The following is a 21,072-nucleotide window of genomic DNA, read 5'->3' as shown; positions in this document are numbered from 1 at the left end:
CCTATGTTCACAGTATGCTACTTTGTTAGCTGTAAATAGACATTAAAAATTGTTAGTCAAAAGTTTCATAATAAGCCTACATGTTTAAAATAAGACTGATCACTTATTCCTAAACCAATAATTCATGTTTAAACTTTCATAGTCACAGTTGCAGTCAGAAAATGATGAATCCCTTTATATACAGGTAGTCCTCAACTTACGACCACAATTGAGCCCAAAATGTATGTTAAGTGAAATTTATCCCATTTTATGATCTTTCTTGCTACAGTTATTAAATCAATCACTGCAGTTAAATTAGTGACATAGTTGTTAAGTGAATCTGGCTTTCCCATTGACTGCTTGCCAGAAGGATACAAAATGTGATGACCCCAGGATACTGCATCATCATAAATATGAGTCAATTGCAGATAATGGGGATGCTGCAATGGTCTTAAGTGTGAAAAACGGTCATAACTTACTTTTTTCAGGGCCATTATAACTTTGAACGGTCATTAAATGAACTGTTGTAGGTCAAGGACTACCTTTATTTAAATGCAGGGTTTTAGTTAAGTAGATTGTTACGTAGGGGACTTCTCTGAGCTCAGTGTCATAACTCCATTATTTTTTCCAGATAAAATTGTTCACCTAATTCCAAACAGAAAAATCTAAAACCCATATTCTATTTAATTTATTGAGAAATGAGAAGGGGCCAAGCTGTCTCCATCTATTTGCATGGACAACAAAATGAACAGTTATAAAATACCTAAAGAGCATAGCTTGTACAGACCATCCTGTACTTTCTAGCTGCTTCACACAAACAAAAGCAGCAAAATACGGTACTTGGTTACATAGAAAACAAATCTCATTGCTATAAAGGAATTGAGCAAATAACTTGGAACCGTGCTATGCATATTTTCTAGTTATTTCTAACTTCTGTCTATGCATGCTAAGGTAAGGTATTTATAAATTAAAGCATAAAACTGCACAAATATTCTATCAAATATACTATTATAAGGTTTTCTTAAGAAAATTTACAATTTAGGTTTTGATTTATTAGAATTCTTATAGAAAAGCCTTGAATGCAAAATTGTACAAAATTATGTATTCAAGCTTCAAATTATATTTTCAGGATTACAAGTTTTATGTAGTTTATAACATACAAAAATATATCTTAGTCTGACAGTTATAAACATGAGCCTATAGATTCTAGAATTTAGTTTGTCATGCTAGATTCCACTACTGTTAACATAAGATGATGTTAGAAAATTATACTAAATTTATTAGGTATATATATATATATATATATATAGTAAAAATCACTATTAACATTGTATTATGAAAATGCAGCAAAGCAATTCAGTTGCACCAATTTAAGAAGCAAATCATTTCCATTGCTTGAAAACTAAGGAAGTTTAATATAGAGGCAAAATGTTTCACATCCAAGACTAACAAGATTATTAAAAGCTGCACAATGGGAGAAAAAGATATATCCAACTATATAGTCCGTCTAGCTATGCTGGCATGTATAAGCTGCCAAAGCTTTCATTAAGTATTTTTAATGATTCATAATTTTTAATCTTGTTTAACGTCTAATAATATATTAATAAAATCAAAGTATTTTTAGTAAAGAGCTGAACAGTATGAGGGACATGCCCAATCATTAGAAAATATACAGATGTGATAAGTCAATTGCAGAAATCCTGCCTGATTAGTCTCTTTATCAGTTAAGGATTCAACTTTAAATTATATAATAAAAATGAATTAAAATTTGATAGCAACTTTGTAGTGTATAGTGGATCAGTTTTATTCAGTGTATAATAACTTCCAAAATAATTCAAATAACTAGCTAATGTAAGATAAACTTTTATCCCTCATTTGTTTAAGTTACTATTCTTGATATACTAATTGGGCATCAGCATTATAGCAAGCCACAAAAGTACCCAAGAATCATGAATCCCAGAATATACGCCCAGTTCAAAAACAGCAATCTTTATGAGGTAGAGTTTTCTTGTAATTTTCCTGTCTTGAAAACAAGAATTAAAATAGCATCTATTGTATACATAAAAACAAAACTCTCTCCAAACAACAAATGTACAAAACAATAGTACTTATGTACTATTTCAGTACTTTTCTGTTCTTCTGTACTAGATCAGTACTTTTACAAGGCCTGCAAGCCATGGCTTGCAAAATGTAATGGCTGAGTTCACATATGCTATAATTCAAAAACAAAGTACATTTTGACCTAATGCAATTGTGACCATGTCCATCTGTTTCATATGTTTCAGTTACAATTCCAAGCATAGCAACAACTTGCAATGAAATGTAAAGTATTAAATCACCATTGATAAGTATGCTTATATTTGAAATTAGTGATAAATTTCCAGACTGCCAGCCAAAAGGGAATGAAATGGACCGGTGCGCAGTTCTTGTTAGTAAAGCATTTTTTTTTCTAAACTTTTTCATTACACAATGAAGAACAAGTATCAGTTGACAAGACAAATAGTTTCTAAACTTGTCACTGCATGACTTTATTTAATTCAATTGGCAATATATCTTCATTTGGATTTTCAGGAAAAAAAAGGGACATACAAAACCGAACAGACTCCTAGAATTTATGAGAATATATGAGAAATTTCCATTTTTCTATTTTTCTTCTGAAATGTGTGTATATACATCTGGAGAAGATCAAATCAGTGAATTTTGAACATAACTAAATATACAAATATCATTTTTAATATATATTAATGAAATGATTGCCTTAGTAAAATATCTTACATTACTTAATAATACTTACTAATTTTAGTATATATTTGAGCTGTGATGCTAATTATTTTTACTAATGAATATAAATTAGGGGTGAAATCCAGCCGGTTCTATCTGGCTTGGGCGAACCGGTAGCAGCGGCTGCAGGAGGCTCCGCCCACCTGTGCGGACGTCATGAGGTTGCTTTTTGGCAACATTTTAAGCCTCTGTGCCTGCACAGAAAGCTTTGCACAAGCACAGATGATAGCAGAGCAAGCAAGCACACAGTGCATGCACATTGGTGAACCAGTAGGGAAGGCAAGTAAATTTTACCCCTAATATAAATGATATGTTATAAAAATTATTGGCAAATCTGATTGGTAACTTTTTTAGAAGTTAGCACACCTTTTTTAAAAAGGAGTTTAAACCTTTAAAATCTTTTTTTATTTTTTTAAAATAGAACTCCACAAAGTTAGCAGGAGTTTAGTACATTACAATTCTAATTCTGTTCTAATTGGATTGATTTGAACAAATATAATTGTTTAAGACATATTAATACTTCGGCTAAACATGAAGTAAATATGTTTGGTGTTGAATTTAATGTGCTGGATGGTGTTGGATTTAATTTAATCCATAATGATTTTTGTTCAGAGTTATTCGGTTAGGAAGATTTATTTTCACTTGCATTGAATATACGATGTAATTCAAATACAGGTCATCCTCAACTAATGACTACTGTTAAGGAATTCGCAGATTGCTACTCAAGGGTTGGCACATGAAAAGCGATTCAAGAGTAGTTAGGAATAATACAGCCTACACACAGATACACTGAGTTGTGTTTACTTTCAGGAAATAGTAAAGCACCGTCCAATAAACAGTCTAGGTCATACACAGATAAAGCAGTAGATAGTAAAACAATAGTCCAGGAATAATCCAATAACAAAGTCTTCTTACCAGTCGTTGTAGTCATACACATTAACAATTGCAAACAGTAGCAAACACAGCAAAGAGCAGTAAATAGCACACAGCAAACAGCAAAGATATCAGCAAAGAGAAACAAACCATGTTTCTAGCTCCCTCTTAAGGACATTGGCTAAGAGCTAACCAATCAGGACACAGTATGATGCAATACAGCAGTCTTAAAGCTATATTGATGGTTTATATATTGCCAACCCAACAAGTTAGGGTAATAGTCATTTCCTAACATTCTCCCCTTTGGGTAGGACGATATATAATACCTTACATTCTTAATCCATAGTTTTCACAACATGCTTTGTGCTTAACTGCACCCTGAGCCTTTGTGAAATGATCTGCAATATTATGTTCAGTCATGCAGTACTCTACTTGAATCAATTTACTTTTTACACACTGTCTAATGTTTAAATATCGCAAATCAGTATGCTTAGACCGTGTTCTTATAGCTAAATTAGTAGCCATATTGATTGCAGATTGATTATCTTCGTACACTATAAACAGATCATTCACATTCAATCCTCTATCAATTAACTTATAAGTTTATAATATACTAATTCAGTACACATCAAGGATAAACATGAAAGTTCGGCTTCCATAGTTGATAAACTAACATGCTTTTGTCTAATAGATTTCTATCCTATCAAAACATTACCCAACATTACCTGATACCTGATGTTGATTTATGAGTAAGTAGATCAGTTGCAAAACTTACATCAGCATATGCCGCTAAAACTAAGTCACTACTTGGCTCCAAATATAACAAATAATGAATTGTTTGCTTCAGATACCTAAGTACTCGCTTAGCAGCTTACCAGTGTCTTTCAGTAGGTTCAGCATTATATCTAGCCAGTTGGTTCACACTATACAATATATCTGGCCTAGACCAAGTACTTAAATATGATAGACTGCCTATTAAGGATATATTTCCTTATCGAATACAGGACTTTGAATATTACTATATTTAAAATCCTGACTCATTGGTGTTTTAGCAGACTTACAGAGTTCCATATTGTAACACTTCAGTAATTGGCTTACTTTCTTGGCTTGCGAAATTTTGTAACCTTTACTAGTTTTAACTATATCAAGACCAAGATAATACTTAATTTCTCCTAAATTCCTAATTCTGAACTTCTTTTGCAACATAGAAACAATTTTGGTTGCTTCATTTTCAGATTTTGTGCTATATCATCAGTAAATAGCAACAATAAAGAAATTAAACCATCTTTCTCTTTCTTGAACAAACATGGATCAGCTATACTAGCTACAAAACCCATAGCAACTAACTCATTAACAATATATTTATTCCACTCGTAAACAGACTGCTTTAAGCCATAAAGACTTTTCTTCAGTCTCCAACAATCAATATTCCATCAGTATTCAAACCTAATGGCTTCTTCATATAGATCATATGTTGTAATGGCGCATGCAGATATGCAGTTTCAACATCTATATGATTTATCCTGTATCTATTCTTAGCTGCCCAAACTAATGCTACTCGCAACGTAGTCGCCCTCAGACTCGGTGCAAACACTTTATCATAGTCCTTATCTGACTGAGCAAATCCTTGAGCAACTAACCTTGCTTTATGGGTAACAGTCCCATCTACACCAGTTTTTAGTTTATACACCCACTTGCAACCAATTGTATTCTCACCTGGTGGTAACCTAACGTTCTCATAAATATCTAACTCCTTTAATGATGTCAACTCTTTGTCCATCGCTTTCTTCCAAGCTATCTGATCCTTTTCAGGATACAGTTTAATTTCATTAAAGTTAGATGGCTCTATGTTCACCTGACATACAATGCTAGCTTGATACCTATCAGGTGGACGTTTCTCTCGAGTTGAACGTCTAGGCAACTCAGGACTCGCTATAGGTATTTCCTCTTCTACCTCCCCTATAACCTCCTCCTCCTTTACAGTAATAGAAAGTTCTTCCTCAATTATCTCATTATCAGGGGTATCTTTAAACATTTGAGTATTCACAATAATACTATCATTTACCTTGTCGGATTCCTGCTCAAGCTTACTCCAACCAACATGCTCCAGAAACTTGGCACTAGCACTACAGTACACACTAGTGGTACCTGGCGCCCAAAATCTATATGACCTGTGGTTGGATTTATAACCAATAAAAAACAGCTTCTTTGCTCTATGTTGCCCCTTTCGCCCCAATTGCAAAGGAATATGAACCCATGCTGGCGCTCCACGTGTATGTAAATAACTTAATTCTGGTCTTCTACCATGCCAACGCGTGAATGGTAATTCACCAATTGTTGAATTAACTACGTTATTCAAAATATGGTTAGCACACATTATTGCCTCACCCCAAAGTGTCTCAAGCAAACCAGAATCAGACAACATGGTTTGAGCCATAGCCTGCAACGTTTGCTATCTGCGTTCAATATATGCATTATGTTGCGGTCTATAAGGGGCAAAATGCTTGTTTCAATGCCAGTTTACTGTAATATATTTGCAAACCTGTTATTGGAAACTCAGTACCATTGTCAGTTACCAGGCAAAGAACCTTGCGTTTCTTTTTCCTCTCAGCAAACCTCAGCCAGTTTGAAAAATGCTGGAATGTTTCTGCTTTGGTTTTCATAAGGTAACAGAAACCATAACGGGAAAAATGATCTATTATGCTCAATATATAACAAGCTCCTCCTAAACTAGGTTTTTTAGGACCAATAATATCTGCAAATACTACCTCTAAAGGTTCATTGGTTGTAAACCCATTAACTCTGTTGAGATGAAATACCAGTGTGTTTTAATCTGGAATAAACATCACCAATATAACATGTTCTATTTAAACTACATGTCCCATAATGCAATGTTCCACTTTCCTCTCTCACCTGATATAAAAGGTACTCACCTTCTCTTTGTACTCCACTCTCGTTTGTGTTCCAGTGATTCAATGTACCTAGAAGGAAGATTAAAGGATAGATTTATTAGTTTAGAAACAAAATAAAACATATATTTTGATTCTATTTATATGGAGTTGTTTGGCTTGATTCTTTTTTAACATAACAAAATGGTAGCAGAGGATGGTTTGCCAAACTTAACTCACTAAAAAAATGTCAGAATCAGAAAAAAAGAAGAATTAACACGAGAGCATTCATCCGTCAAATAGCGGCTCAATTGACTCCTGTAAGGACAATAACAGGAGCTGTTCGGGATGAAGAAAATATAAATCCTTTCGCAAGAGAGAAACAACTAAACACATCATCGTTGTTAAATACATTCACTGAAGAAATTGAGAAACAAGACGAAACGCTTTTTAGAGGTAAAGATATAGATTCTACGATAACTAAAATAATTAATATATCTAAAGAAAGTAAAAATTCAATAGCGGAAATAAAATCACTTTTAGAAGATTATAACAAAGTTAAAACTAACAAAAGGCAAAACAAAGCTAATGATGCTGACCTAACGAGCCCCCCAAAAGACAGTTTAACGTTATCAGAACCTGAGAACGAAGCTAAGGCACCATTTTCAGAGCAACAGACATTTCAAACTCAAGTAATCAAAATGGCTGCCCAACGACCAATCATAACGAAACATTCAAAATACAGAGTGGGTAAGGAAGAAAGCAGAAATTCTGTAAAATAAAATGAAAATACCAAAAGCGATTGCGAAGGAGAGGACCTTGAATCAGAAAATAGTTGGTCTGTAATTATATGAAGAAAGTTTTATTAGTATTATTATCAATTCTCTCGATTCATCCTGGGACAATTTTCTTAATCAGTTAGATAACTCAGAATATGGAAATTTATCTCTTGAAAGTCTATCTGGAAGATTAATAGCTGAGGATAACTTCAGAAAGGAAAGAGCATTAATGCGTAGGGAAACCAGAAATATAAGGAGAGTGGATTTTAATGAGCAAATAAATGTCCTGCAAGGATGCTACACATGTGGTTCAAAGGATCATTTTAAGAAAATTTGCCCAAGAAATTTTAGAGGAAGACCAATTAATGAATATACCTGAACATATAATATCAATTTTCATAGAAAGAGATCCAATTCCAGGCAGAGATATTATGACAGGACCCCTAGTAATCAAAGATTAAGTATTAACTCAAGGCGCAAGAAATTACCTAGTCCAAGAAGGGATAGAGTATCCAAAAGAGAAAATGATAGGAGCAATAGTGAATCTGTAAATGGATTCAGGGATATTGATCCCATCTTTAACAGGAGTAAGAAAGGAAATTACTGGTTATTAGACTCTGGAGCTACATCACATACTTCATGTGTAAAAGAATTGTTTACTTCCTTCAACAAAATGTCATTCAACATAAAAGTAGCCAATCAAAAACTCGTAAAAGTTGATGGGAAAGGAAATGTTCATATTCCAGGTATTGGTAATATAAGCGAAGTTCTTTTCATACCAGAAATACCTTAAATGTTCTTGCTATGATAAAATTAAGTAAAGAAACAAAAATAGAAGTATTATTCAGAAATGGTAATGTATTGTTACCTAACAATGAAAAAGAAGTTGGAAACGTAGTCATATCAGGAGGACTATCTTACTATATACCATGTCACGAGTCTATTGAACAGATAAATGCTAACTTTATTAACGAAGATGAAAATAGTGATGGTGTAGAGGAAAAAGAAGAGGAAGAGAATATAGATGATGATTGTAATACTGATGACTATGGAAAAGAAGGGGAAGAGAAATTAGATGTTGGTTGTAATTACTAATGAATGTAACACAGAAGGGGAAAATAGTAACAATATTGATAACATTGATGTTGAACATGTTATAACTGAACCAATCAATAACAAATGTATTTCTATCGGTAAACTTATACATGATAATTGCGCCCACCTATTACACCGAAAATTGGGACACGTTGGTTTCCCGATTATAAAAAAGATGTTAAACAGTTCAAAAGGTCTTAAAGTAAACAACTGTGATAATTATTTAGTGTGTTCTATTTGTAAAAGCTCAAAATTAAAAAACAGACCTCAACCAAAGAAACCTATAAGGAGCACTACACACATTTTTCAGCTGGTGTACATGGATATAGTAGGTCCATTGAAGCCTTCAATTGGCAACAAACATTTCTTCCTTTCGATTGTCGACGATCATAGTAGGTACAGTTTCATGTACACCCTCAAACACAAAAGTGAAACATTTGCAAAATTCGAAGAATTTTATAAGAGAGTCGAAACTCAACATAATATCAAAGTCAAACACATAATGACAGACAGAGGTTTTGAATTCATGTGCAAAGAATTTGGTAATTGGATTAACAAAAATGGTTTGATACATTACAAAACTTCACCATTTTTGGTGTATCAAAATGGAGTAGTTGAACGCAGAAATGGTATTTTACAGACTATGGTTAGGTGTGTGTTGGAAGACACAGGATTAAGTTTTTCATATTGGGGAGAGGCCGTTCTATATTCAAATTATACATTGAATAGATTATGGTCTAGCATAATTAAAAAAAACCCATATGAAATCATGTATAAATGCAAACCCAAATTATCTCACCTTCACGTTTTTGGGGTAATGGCCAACATACATATTCCCAAACAATTTAGAAAAAAAGGGGACAAAATCTCAGAAAGGCTAAGATTCGTAGGTTATGAGTCCAAAACCAAAGCATATAGATTTATGGACAACAATCATAAAATAATAATTTCAGGATCGGCGAATTTTGATGAAAATGCAAATTGGAGCAAAATACATTCAAATGAAATTATAATAGATAAACACTCATATAAAGATAATCAAACACAATCAAAACCTCACATACACATCAACAAATCAATCAAACATAAAATAGCAATTAAGGATTGGAAAGAAGGCCATCACATCATTAATACACGAGACATTGATAAAGAGGACACCAACGAATCATCTGAAAATACTAATAACGCAGACAAAAACATCAGAAGATCACCTAGATCAAAAAAGGGAACACACCTAAAATCTTAAAGGACTATGTGATGTCCAGTAATTGCGATGTCACTACGCCCAAAAACTATGAGGACATTTTGAATCTTCCCGAAGAGGAACAAATAAAGTGGAAAAACGCCATGCAAAAAGAGATGGATAGTATAAGGGCACTAAAAGTATATACACCAGCTACAGTTCCCAAACACAAAAAAACAATTGGAACGAGATAGGTATTCAAGATAAAACATTTAGAAGATAATAAAAATTTATATAAGGCAAGACTTATAGCACAAGGGTTTCCTCAAAGATTTCCAGATGATTACATAGATACCTATTCTCCTACAGTCAGGTAAGAAAGTGTAAAAACCGCACTAGTCATTGCATCAATTCTAAACGAACATGTGTTTCAATTTGATGTACAGACAGTGTACTTACATGCACAACTAGATAAAAAAAAATATATCATACTTATGTGTTTTATGTTTCTGTTTGAATGTTTGTTTTTCCTTTTTCTCTCTTTTTTTATTTTTTATTTTTTTCTGTTTTGTAAAAAACCTCAATAAAGTTTCTATAAAAAAAAAAATTATATCAGAGCATCACCAGGAATTGAACAAGATGACAGCAAAACATGGTTATTAAAGAAAAGTCTCTATGGTCTGCGACAATCGGGTAAGCGTTGGTATGATTGTCTTTCTAAAACACTTAGGTTGTTAGGTTTCACCGCAACATCAGCTGACAAATGTGTGTTTGTCAGGAGAGATCAAGGTTCCTATGAAAAAGTATTGGTATATGTTGACGATATTTTGTACATCGGTAAAAGTAAATCCAAGTGTGATCAATTTGCTCAAAAGCTCAATGAACATTTTTCACTAAAATCATTGGGAAAGGTTGATAAATACCTGGGAGTTCAAATTACCAAAACTGAGAATGGTTTCATACTATCCCAAAAAGAAAAAAAATTAGAATGGTTACTGAAATGCAACATGACCAACGCTAAACCATCTGATACCCCTATGCGGGCTGATTTTATAAGAAATATGTATAATGATGATGAAATTTTTAATGAAAATACACTACATTGATCAACAATCGGTTCATTGCTCTATGTAGCTAATTGGACCAGACCCGAGATATCTCTCCCTGTCAACTTACTATCTAGACATGTAAATAACCTGAAGGTATATCACTGGAAAGCTGTTAAAAGACTACTAAAGTATCTGAAACATACAATGAATGCCACATTAACATATCCAAGTCACCAATACTCTCATGTTATGCAGATGCGGATTGGGCTAGTGACATTAAATCCAAAAAAAGCACCTCAGGTTATGTCATATATTTAAATAAAAGCCCAATACATTGGAACACGGAAAAACAAAAGCTTGTATCAACCTCAACTACAGAAGCAGAGTTCGTATGTTTGTCGAAAGTGACAAACAATTTAATATGGTTCGATGATTTAATGATAGACATTTGAAAAGAGCCTGCATATCCAATAATCATACGGGAAGACAACAAAGCTGCCATTGACATATCTAAAGCTGACGCAATTGGTCAAAGATCCAGACATATAGACATTAAATATAAACATGTGAGACAGTTATCAGAAATGGGATTTATAAAGGTGGTACATTGTAAAACGAAAGAACAAACCGCAGATATATTAACTAAACCACTACCATCAAATCAGCATATGTATTTAACAAAGAGACTATGTGTAAATATATAAATAGTGTATTATAGTTACAGTACTTGTAATTATTTCGATTAAACCAATCTGGTATTAGAAGGGGTATTGTTGAGATGAAATACCAGAGTGTTTTAATCTGGAATAAGCATCACCAATATAACATGTTCTATTTAAACTACATGTCCCATAATGCAATGTTCCACTTTCCCTCCCACCTGATATAAAAGGTACTCACCTTCTCTTTGTACTCCACTCTCATTTGTGTTCCAGTGATTCAATGTACCTAAAAAGAAGATTAAAGGATAGACTTATTAGTTTAGAAACAAAATAAAACATATATTTTGATTCTATTTATATGGAGTTGTTTGGCTTGATCCTTTTTTAACATAACAAACTCTGTTTGCAGGAATTGCCTTACTCTTTTCTTGGCTACAAGCATTACAGTTTAAATAATTTTTACAAGGTTTTAATTTTATCCCTTCAGATAATTCCAGTGTTTTCTTTAACATTTTAAAGTTTACATGTCCCAAATGCCTATGAAGCAAGTGAATGCATTCATCATGTGGCTTCGTGTTATCGTAAACTGAGTTAGCATTAGCCATGATTAATGGATCATCTTTCAGAACAAACAAATCATTCTCTAACTTTGCAGTAACACTTGTGCCATCTTTTTCTATCATACATTTATCTCCCCTAAATGTTACTACAAACCCAGCTTTTAACAATGCTTTCACAGATAGCAGGTTAAATTTTAGTTTAGGTACATACAACATGGGTAAATGCTCATTTATACATGAACAATATGCAGTACCTTCTCTAAGATACTTTCGTTTTCCATCCATTTGCTAATGATACATGTTGTTTACTCTTGGTCATTTTAACAAACCTCTCTTTACTATTAATTATAGACTGTGATGCTCCACTGTCAACTACCCACAAATCATGGTTTACAGTTGTAGTTGAACTGGATATAGCTAAACTAACATCCTTTTTAGCTCTCTGTTGACTACCACTATTCAGTTTCTTGCCCTTTTTACAGAATCTACCTATATGACCCTTAGCCCCACAAGAAAAACATTTTCTAACAGTATAGGTCAGTGATGGCTAACCTTTTTGCCATCGCGTGCCAGGAGCGGGGGGGCGGGGGAGGGTCGCGCGCTCACGTACCCACGCGCATGTGTGTGCAACCCCCTCCCCTCTCCCCCCCCGCTCCTGGCACATGATGGTCTGGTAGGCCCGTTTTTCTTTCTTACCTGAGTCCAAATCCTCTCTGTGTATCTGGGAACGGCGAAAACAGCCTTTCCCACTCCCTTGGAGGTTGAAAGGGCCCATTTCCCAACTCCCGGTGGGACAGGAAGTGACATTTTTTGCTGTCCCCAGCCTCCAGAACCTCTCTAGGAGTCTGTAGGAGCCTCTCTAGGAGTCTGTAGGAGCCTCTCTGGGAGTCTCTGGACGCTGGGGACAGGAAAAAGTCACTTCCTGTCCCACCAGGAGTGGGGAAATGGGCCCTTTCAGCCTCCGTAGGGCCTCCAAGGGAGTGGGAAAGGCTGTTTTTGCCATTCCCAGATACACAGAGAGGATCTGGAGCCAGGTAAGAAAGAAAAACGGGCCTTCCCCACCCCCCCAGGCCCTTCAGAGGCAGGAAACAGCCTGTTTCCCTACTTCTGGTGGGCCCAGAAGGCCCGAAAATCAGCTGGCCGGCACGCGCATGCGCCCCAGAGCTGAGCTGGCGTGCCCACTAATATGACTCCGCGTGCCACCTGTGGCACATGTGCCATAGGTTCGCCATCACGGGTATAGGTAGTTGAAGACAGGTTTTCTTCCTGTGGTTGTCTCTTTCTCAGTTGGTCTTTATCTTGCCTTCTTCTGGACTCTTCTAACAATCTTCCAGTTTTGCCAGTCAATGTCAGTTTATTTCTGGTCAGGACTTCCAGTAAAGATACATAGTCATCATAACTTTCATCCAAAGGGGAAAGAATGATATAAACCTGATGTAGCTCTGAAAAAATCAGCTCCTTTTCATGTAGCTCTTGTAAAGTGCCTTTCATAAACTCCAAATGAGCTAACATATCTCCACCTTTCAGAAGACGAGCTCTAAACAGTTTACGTGTAAGGTGTATGTGTGTGTGCACCCACACTATCACAAACATAAATCCTCTTCAAAGTGTCCCAACACTTGGCAGCAGACCCCTCACCACAAATATGGACTAGCTGCTGGTCACTTAGTGTTAGTCCGATTATACAAAGAGCCCTTTCATTATCCCAGTTAAATTTGGCTATTTTCTTTGCATCTTCATCGTCTGCTGGATTCCAAGCAGTTACATCCAGTGGATCATGAACTACAGCCCATATCAAAAGTAGGCTGCACTTCATAGACCAGGAAACGTAGTTTGCTCCATCCAACCGGGTTATCAGAGATTTGCTGGTTGACTGTTCTTGTGCCATCTTCACTTGAACAATAAACCACAAAAAACAGCTGTCTGAATATGGTACTGTGTATTCACACTAACTCTCAATATTCTGGGCCCATAACCAATGTTAAGGAATTCGCAGGGCAACCCTTGAGTAGCAAGGGTATGCACATGAAAAGCGATTCAGAGTAGTTAGGAATAACACAGCCAACATACAGATACACTGAGTTGTGTTTACTTTCAGGAAATAGTAAAGCACCGTCCAATAAACAGTCCAGGTCATACACAGATAAAGCAGTAGATAGTAAAACAATAGTCCAGGGATAATCCAATAACAAAGTCTTCTTACCAGTCGTTATAGTCATACACATTAACAATTGCAAACAGTAGCAAACACAGCAAAGAGCAGTAAATAGCACACAGCAAACAGCAAAGATATCAGCAAAGAGAAACAAACCATGTTTCTAGCTCCCTCTTACGGACATTGGCTACAGAACTAACCAATCAGGACATAGTATGATGCAGTACAGCAGTCTTAAAGCTATATTGATGGTTTATATATTGCCAATCCAACAAGTTAGGGTAATAATCATTTTCTAACAACTACAAATGAGTCCAAAGTTTCCGTTGCTAAGGAAGGCAATTGTTAAGTCAGTTTTACCCCATTTTATGACCTTTTAACTTCTATTATAGCAATGTTAATGTAATGCACAGGTTCTTAACCTGATGTTGTACTGAACTTCCTAATTCTTTAAACCAGTCCTGCCTTTATATTCCTTGATATTGTAAGATTAGATTTTACTATTGATTTCTGTGACTTCACTATCCCAAAATTGTTGTATATACAAATGGAATATTCTATGAATGTATTTTTGTATGTATTTTTACTTGGTCAAAAAGACTCAACATTTAGTCAATTATATTAGTAATAACATTTTCCTCTCTTAACAGAGAAAGATAACCAAATTCATGATATCCACATTGTGATTATCAATTACTAAAAAGTTTAAGCTGTCAGATTTTAATGTATTTATCAAATATAGAGATCACCCATCCCACACACATATCAATATTAAGATCAATATTTTAATATTGATCACTATAATGTTAAATGAAAGGGACCAAATCTGACAATTGACAGTTCTGTTGTTCTCCAGAATTTTAGGATTGTGGCAAATGACAAGAAAAATTATCCTGGTTCCTATCTTGTTACCAGGGAAATAGTAATAGACAAACTCCAGAAATGTAACTGTGTTAACCACGTAACTAACATTTTCTTGTTATGAAGCAAATAATAATTAAGTACTAGTTTACATATACAAACAAAATAATTTCTAAGAATAAGATAGCTTACGTAAATTTAGAAGTATGTTGCCATTAATGGCACACAAATAATTTTGAGGTTTGAAAGGAAGGCTATGCTAATAGCAAGAATGGAGTCTGGGCTTTTCTCAGAAAAATTAAGATATTAGTTAGGTATGTTCCAGTTGGACTCTTCAAATATTAATCAGTAATTGATAAACTGAAAGAATGAAAGCTTTGCTCAGACTAGTTTTGCTTCATTCAGATCCCTCCACAAGCATAAATCAAACAAGAAGAATTGCAAAATAATTGGTGCAAACAATCTTTATTATATTTGGCTGAATCCAGAGTAAACCTTGGATATAAATGCATATCCAAGCAAAACTTAATGTTCATTCCTTCAGTCTATGAGGCAACACAAATTTGCTCATCCTCTGTAGCTGATCACTATTCTGCCTCATTAGTTAGGCTAGTCAGTCTTGCTGTTATAACAATTTGCAGGTATAAACTAAGATTCAGTGATTAGTTGGTTTCCTCTAGTGAAAAAAACATCCATTAAACATCCAGGGCTAGTGAGGAAGACAAGGAGGCAAAAATGTTGGATTTAGCCTTCTAATTGAACCTGATCTGAGGAAATACTGTATGGCAATGAAGAATGTTCAGAAGTTTTACTTAAAAGGAACATTGCTAATAATAAAATGGTTATGTGAATAATTAATTAGTTGAGGATAACAAATTGCATCATTGTATTTCTAGTGCAAATATTTAATGTGAGTAAAATAAGTCATTCTGCAACGATACTATGACAGAGAGATGATAAAGTACTTAATTTAATTGAAAGAATTACACCTATTTAATCTTCTAAAAATTGTATTTTGCAATCACACACAAAAAGTTTGTTAAGAACAATCCATGTGGATCAGATTATGCCCACTTTAGCCAAGCACAATAGCCAACTCAATGCCTCTGAAGTGCTTACAAGATGGAGAAATACCCTTTACCATTGTTATTTCTCTTCAGCTAGTATTTAAAGCAGGCAGCCCTAAATCCTAAAATAGTGCTAAGTCTCAAAAAGGAACAGCCTTTGATATATTTAATATCCATGAAGTGATTACAACCACATTTTGTAATAATGAATTCTACAATTTAATTATATATCACAAAAAGTATTTTCTTTCTTCACTGCAGTCATTAGATTCTGAGAGAACCTTTCCCTGTCCACTTTTTCCATTCCCACTGTGACTTTATTCACCTCAATTATGTTCTGTTTAGTTGTCTTTTCCCTATTTCGGCCTACACTAGTCCTTATAAGGAGTTTCAGTTCACTTGGCCTTGTTTACACTTTTTCTAATTCTATTGCATTATACACTTTTTCATACCCAATAGGGCTGTGATGGTGAACCTATGGCACGGGTGCCACAGGTGGCATGTGGAGCCATATTGGTGGGCACGCGAGCTCAGTTCTGGCACACATGCATGCACCAGCCAGCTGATTTTCGGGCCTTCTGGGCCCACCAGAAGTCACAAGGCCCATGGGCCAGATCCGGCCCATGATGTGGTTGGATCTGGCCTGTGGGCCCGTCCTGGAAAATGTAAGAGGCCAGCCAGTGGTGCTTCGACATAGTTTACCCAATGCAAAGAGGAAACATCAGGCCTGCGTGGCTTCAGCCAAGTCTACCCAATGCGAAGAGGAAACATCGGGCCAGAGTGGCTTCCGCCTGGTCTACCCAGTATGAAGAGGAAACATGCCAGCAGCACTGGCTGGGTGTGGCCATCAAGCTGGCCACACCCACCGTCAGCCACATTCAGCCTCCCCACCAGGTCAACCACAGCCCTGATGCAGCCCTTAATGAAATTGAATTTGACACCCCTGCCCTAACCCAAGATTAGGGGTGGGTTCTAATTTTTTTTACTACCAGTTATGTGGGCATGGCTTATTTTGTGGGCGTGGTTTGATGGTCATGTTACAATTCTTTAGGATTTAGCAGAGGTACTGGTCTACCAGGCTTTAACTGCTTGCATAGCTGTACCGGTCTACCCATTTGTTTTTGGAGGCACCGCTCTACTCATTTGTTTTTGGAGGCACCGGTCTACCCATTTGTTTTTTGAGCGCACTGGTCTACCACCACACTGCCTTTTAACACTGATCAGCTGTAGGGCGGCCCTTTGAAGCCCTTTGGCAAGAGTTTAAACAGTTCTTTTCCTTCTAGCCAATCAGCTGGGACTCGGGAGGCAGCGAATAGATTGGGGGCAGGGCCAAATAAAAGGTAAGAATAACGTGGGGGGGGGGGGCGGGAGAGCCCAGCTCCTGAACAAAGAGAACCGGTTCAGTGACATCATATTTTTGCAAAAAAATAAAGGAATTGGACTTCAAAATCAAGAGAAACTTTATTTTGGCCAAAGATTCAGACAGATAAAAAAATAATCTAACATCTGAACAACTTCCGTCTTTAAAACACACATTCTTATACTCTTCAGTAGTAGCAAAAACAGGAAATATGTGAAATCCGCCTCATTTATTTATTTATTTATTTATTTATTTATTTAGACTTATATGCCGCCCTTTCTCCGAGAGGACTCAGGGTGGCTCACAACAATAAAACAGAAAAATAAAACAAAAACTCCGGGTTAAAATTACACATAAAATCCCTAAAATCAATTAAAATCCATTTAAAAAAACCCCATCAGTCCAAGCCGGCCAGGCGAAATAGCCACGTTTTTAGTTCGCGGCGGAAAGAGCGAAGGTCGGGGGCCATCCGGAGCTGATTCCAGAGGGTAGGTGTGCCCACAGAGAAGGCCCGCTCCCTAGGGGTCGCCAGCCGACACTGTCTGACCGACAGCACCCTGAGTAGGCCCTCTCTATGGGAACGCACCGAGCAATGGGGAGCTGTTGCTGGCCGCAGAATGTCCATCAAATACCCCAGTCCTAAGCCATGTAGGGCTTTATAGGTAATCACCAGCACCTTTAATCTCACATGGAGGGCAACCAGTAACCAATGCAGGTCGCGCAGGAGGGGTGTAACATGAGAGCGTCAGGACACTCCCATCACTACCTGTGCGGTCACATTCTGCATCAGCTGAAGCCTCCGAGTGGTCTTCAGGGGCAGCCCGATGTAGAGAGAGTTGCAGTAGTCAATCCAAGAGGTGACCAGCGCATGAGTGACCGTGCATAGGGCATCTCGGTCCAGGTAGGAGTGCAACTGGTGCACCAGACGAATCTGGGCAAATGCCCCCCTGGTCACAGTCATAACATGATTTTCCAGAGACAACCATGAATCCAGGAAGATGCTTAAGTTGCACACCCTGTCAACAGGGGGCAAACCTCACCCCCTATAACCAGCAGTGGAGCATCCCCTTGGAACCGAGATCCCGGTACCCATAGCCATTCCGTCTTGGCAGGGTTGAGCCAAAGCCTGTTCCTCCCCATCCAGAGCCGCACCGCTTCCAGGCACCGGGACATCACATTGAGGGCATCACTGGGCTGATTCAGGGTGGATAGAAAAAGTTGGGTATCATCAGCATACTGATGATACCCCACCCCAAAACCACGGATGATCTCCCCCAGCGGCTTCATATAGATGTTGAACAAAAGGGGAGAGGACCGACCCCTGGGGCACCCCACACATAAGGGGCCTCAGGGCCGACCTCTGTCCCTCCAACACTGCTTGCGAACGACCCGTGAGGTAGGATGAGAACCACCATAAAACAGTGCCTCCCACCCCTAATCCCTCGAGGCATCGCAGTAGGATACCATGGTTGATGGTATCAAAAGCCATTGAGAGATCTAACAGGACCAGGACAGAGGAATGTCCCCTGTCCCGAGCCCTCCAAAGATCATCAACCAGCGTAACTAATGCCGTCTCTGTGCTGTACCCGGGCCTGAAACCCAACTGATACGGGTCCAGGTATACTGCTCCCTCCAGGGCCAATGGGAGCTGATGTGCCACCATGCTCTGGAGACAGGATGAAAGTTGTTCAAGATAGCTGGATCCAAGGCAGGTTTCTTGAGGAGGGGGCTCACCACCGCCTCCTTCAAGGCGGCAGGGAAGCCCCTCATCCAAGAAAGCAGTAATCACTGCCTGGATCCAGTCATGTGTAACCTCCCGAGTCGAATAAACAAGCCAGGAGGGACATGGGTCCAACAAACACATGGTGGTACTCAGCTTCCCCATGATCCTGTCCACTTCCTCGGGAGTAACAGGATCGAACTCGTCCCAGATAACCAGACCCGTCGTCACCCCCTCAACCGACCCTGCCGAGTCAGAGTCCAGTCCGTCCCAAATCTGAGTGATCTTGTCCAGCAGATGTTGGCTATACTCTTCAGCCCTCCCCCGCATATGGTCATCCCCCGCTCCCTGATTCAAAAGGGGGCGGGACACCCTAAACAGGGCAGCTGGGCGATTATCTGCGGATGCAGTGAGGGCAGAGAAGTAAAGACGCTTCGCGGCCTCCATCTCCACTAGATAAGATCACGTAAAGGATCTTAACTGCACTCGGTCAGACTCGGAACGGCTGGATCTCCAACAGCTTTCTAGGCCTCTCCTCTGCTGCTTCATCTCAGTAAATCAAGGGGCCAACCGGGATCTGCGTTGGGTCAGAGGCCGCAAAGGCATGACCCGGTCGAGAGCCCCGGCGGCTGCCTTTTCCCAAGCATCCACCAGACTCTTGACCGGAGCATGGGAAAGAGAGACAGGAATAGTCCCAAGCTCCGTCTGGAAATGCTCAGGGTCCATCAGGCGCCTGGGGCAGAACCAGGTGGTCGGTTCCGCATCCCAGCGGTGGGGGGCGGCAAAATGGAAGTCCAGCCGAAGGAGATAATGATCAGTCCATGACAGGGGGTACATAATTGGTATACTCCCACCGAACTCACTAGGCCACTGCTCCGAGATAAAAATGAGATCAGGCGTGTGTCCCCCCACATGAGTCGGGCCCTGAATTACCTGAGTCAGGTCCATGGCTGCCATGGAAGCCATGAACTCCTGGACCACCCCCGACGCTCCACCCAGGGAAGGCAGGTTAAAGTCCCCCAGAACAATAAGTCTGGGAAACTCAACCACCAACCCTGATAGGGCGTCCAGCAGCCCGGGCAGGTCCGTTGATATGCAGCTGGGAGATAGGTACCTAATCAACAGGCCCCACTGCCCTCGAGGACCCCATTTCATGAATAGGGACTCACACCTGTCCATCTGGGGAGCAGTGACCTCTCGCGTGTTAAACTTTAAACCTTGAAAGATAAGAAGTTTGTATATTAGTTATCATTCCTAAAATTTAATGTTAAACAAAGTAAATTTTCCATTCAAAGCTAATGTAGCATTAATAAACAATTGCAAAATATTTGCAGACTATTTGTTATACAATAAAGGTTTCTGTTGTAAGCTTAATGCTGTATGTTATCTATTATTTATAAGTAGGAACTTTTTTCATCTAAATGTGACTTAACCATATAAAGCTAAATGCTTCTGCAGATGATATTTCTTTCTAACCTGATCTAACTTATTTGGATCCAGACCTTATCGGTGAAAGCCTGTATGATAACACATGTATTAGGTTTTATAATAAAGAGTATATATTTATGCTAAAGATAGAAGTCAAGACAGGTGGTTATTCTTGCCTTTTGCTATTTGCTATTTACTCATGGGTGAAAACTTTATGAGAAAGATAACTGTAGACAGATAAAGTAGTTAAGGACAGAAAGCTTTGTCCCAAATCAGGTGATAATTACCATAAGGCTAGTCCCAAAGGTGGTTTTCCAAAAGGCAACTGGACTTCCTTGGTTTCTTTCAGTTTTGAAGAAGAGAACTGAAGAAGCTTCTTGAACGAAAAGTGAAAAGGTTTTCAAGGGAAAAAAAACCCAAGAAAGCCCAGTTGCCTTTTGGAAAAGTACCTTTGGAGCAACCACGACTGAGAATCGCCATAGATATTTGCCATAATATATTTACTCAAGGGGCTGAAAGCACTAAAATTTCCTTTCTGACCCAGGAAAAAAGTCCAGAATTCAAGGAAATGTCTCAGTCAACCATCTTCTGGCGCAAGGCGGTTGGAAGAGGGAAAGAAACGAGCAAGCCTG

This window comes from Pantherophis guttatus, chromosome 4 (genome assembly GCF_059756535.1).
Source record: "Pantherophis guttatus breed Tessera chromosome 4, ASM5975653v1, whole genome shotgun sequence".
Lineage (NCBI taxonomy): Eukaryota > Metazoa > Chordata > Lepidosauria > Squamata > Colubridae > Pantherophis > Pantherophis guttatus.
The sequence above is the reverse complement of the archived record's forward strand: the minus strand, read 5'-3'. Positions refer to the sequence as shown.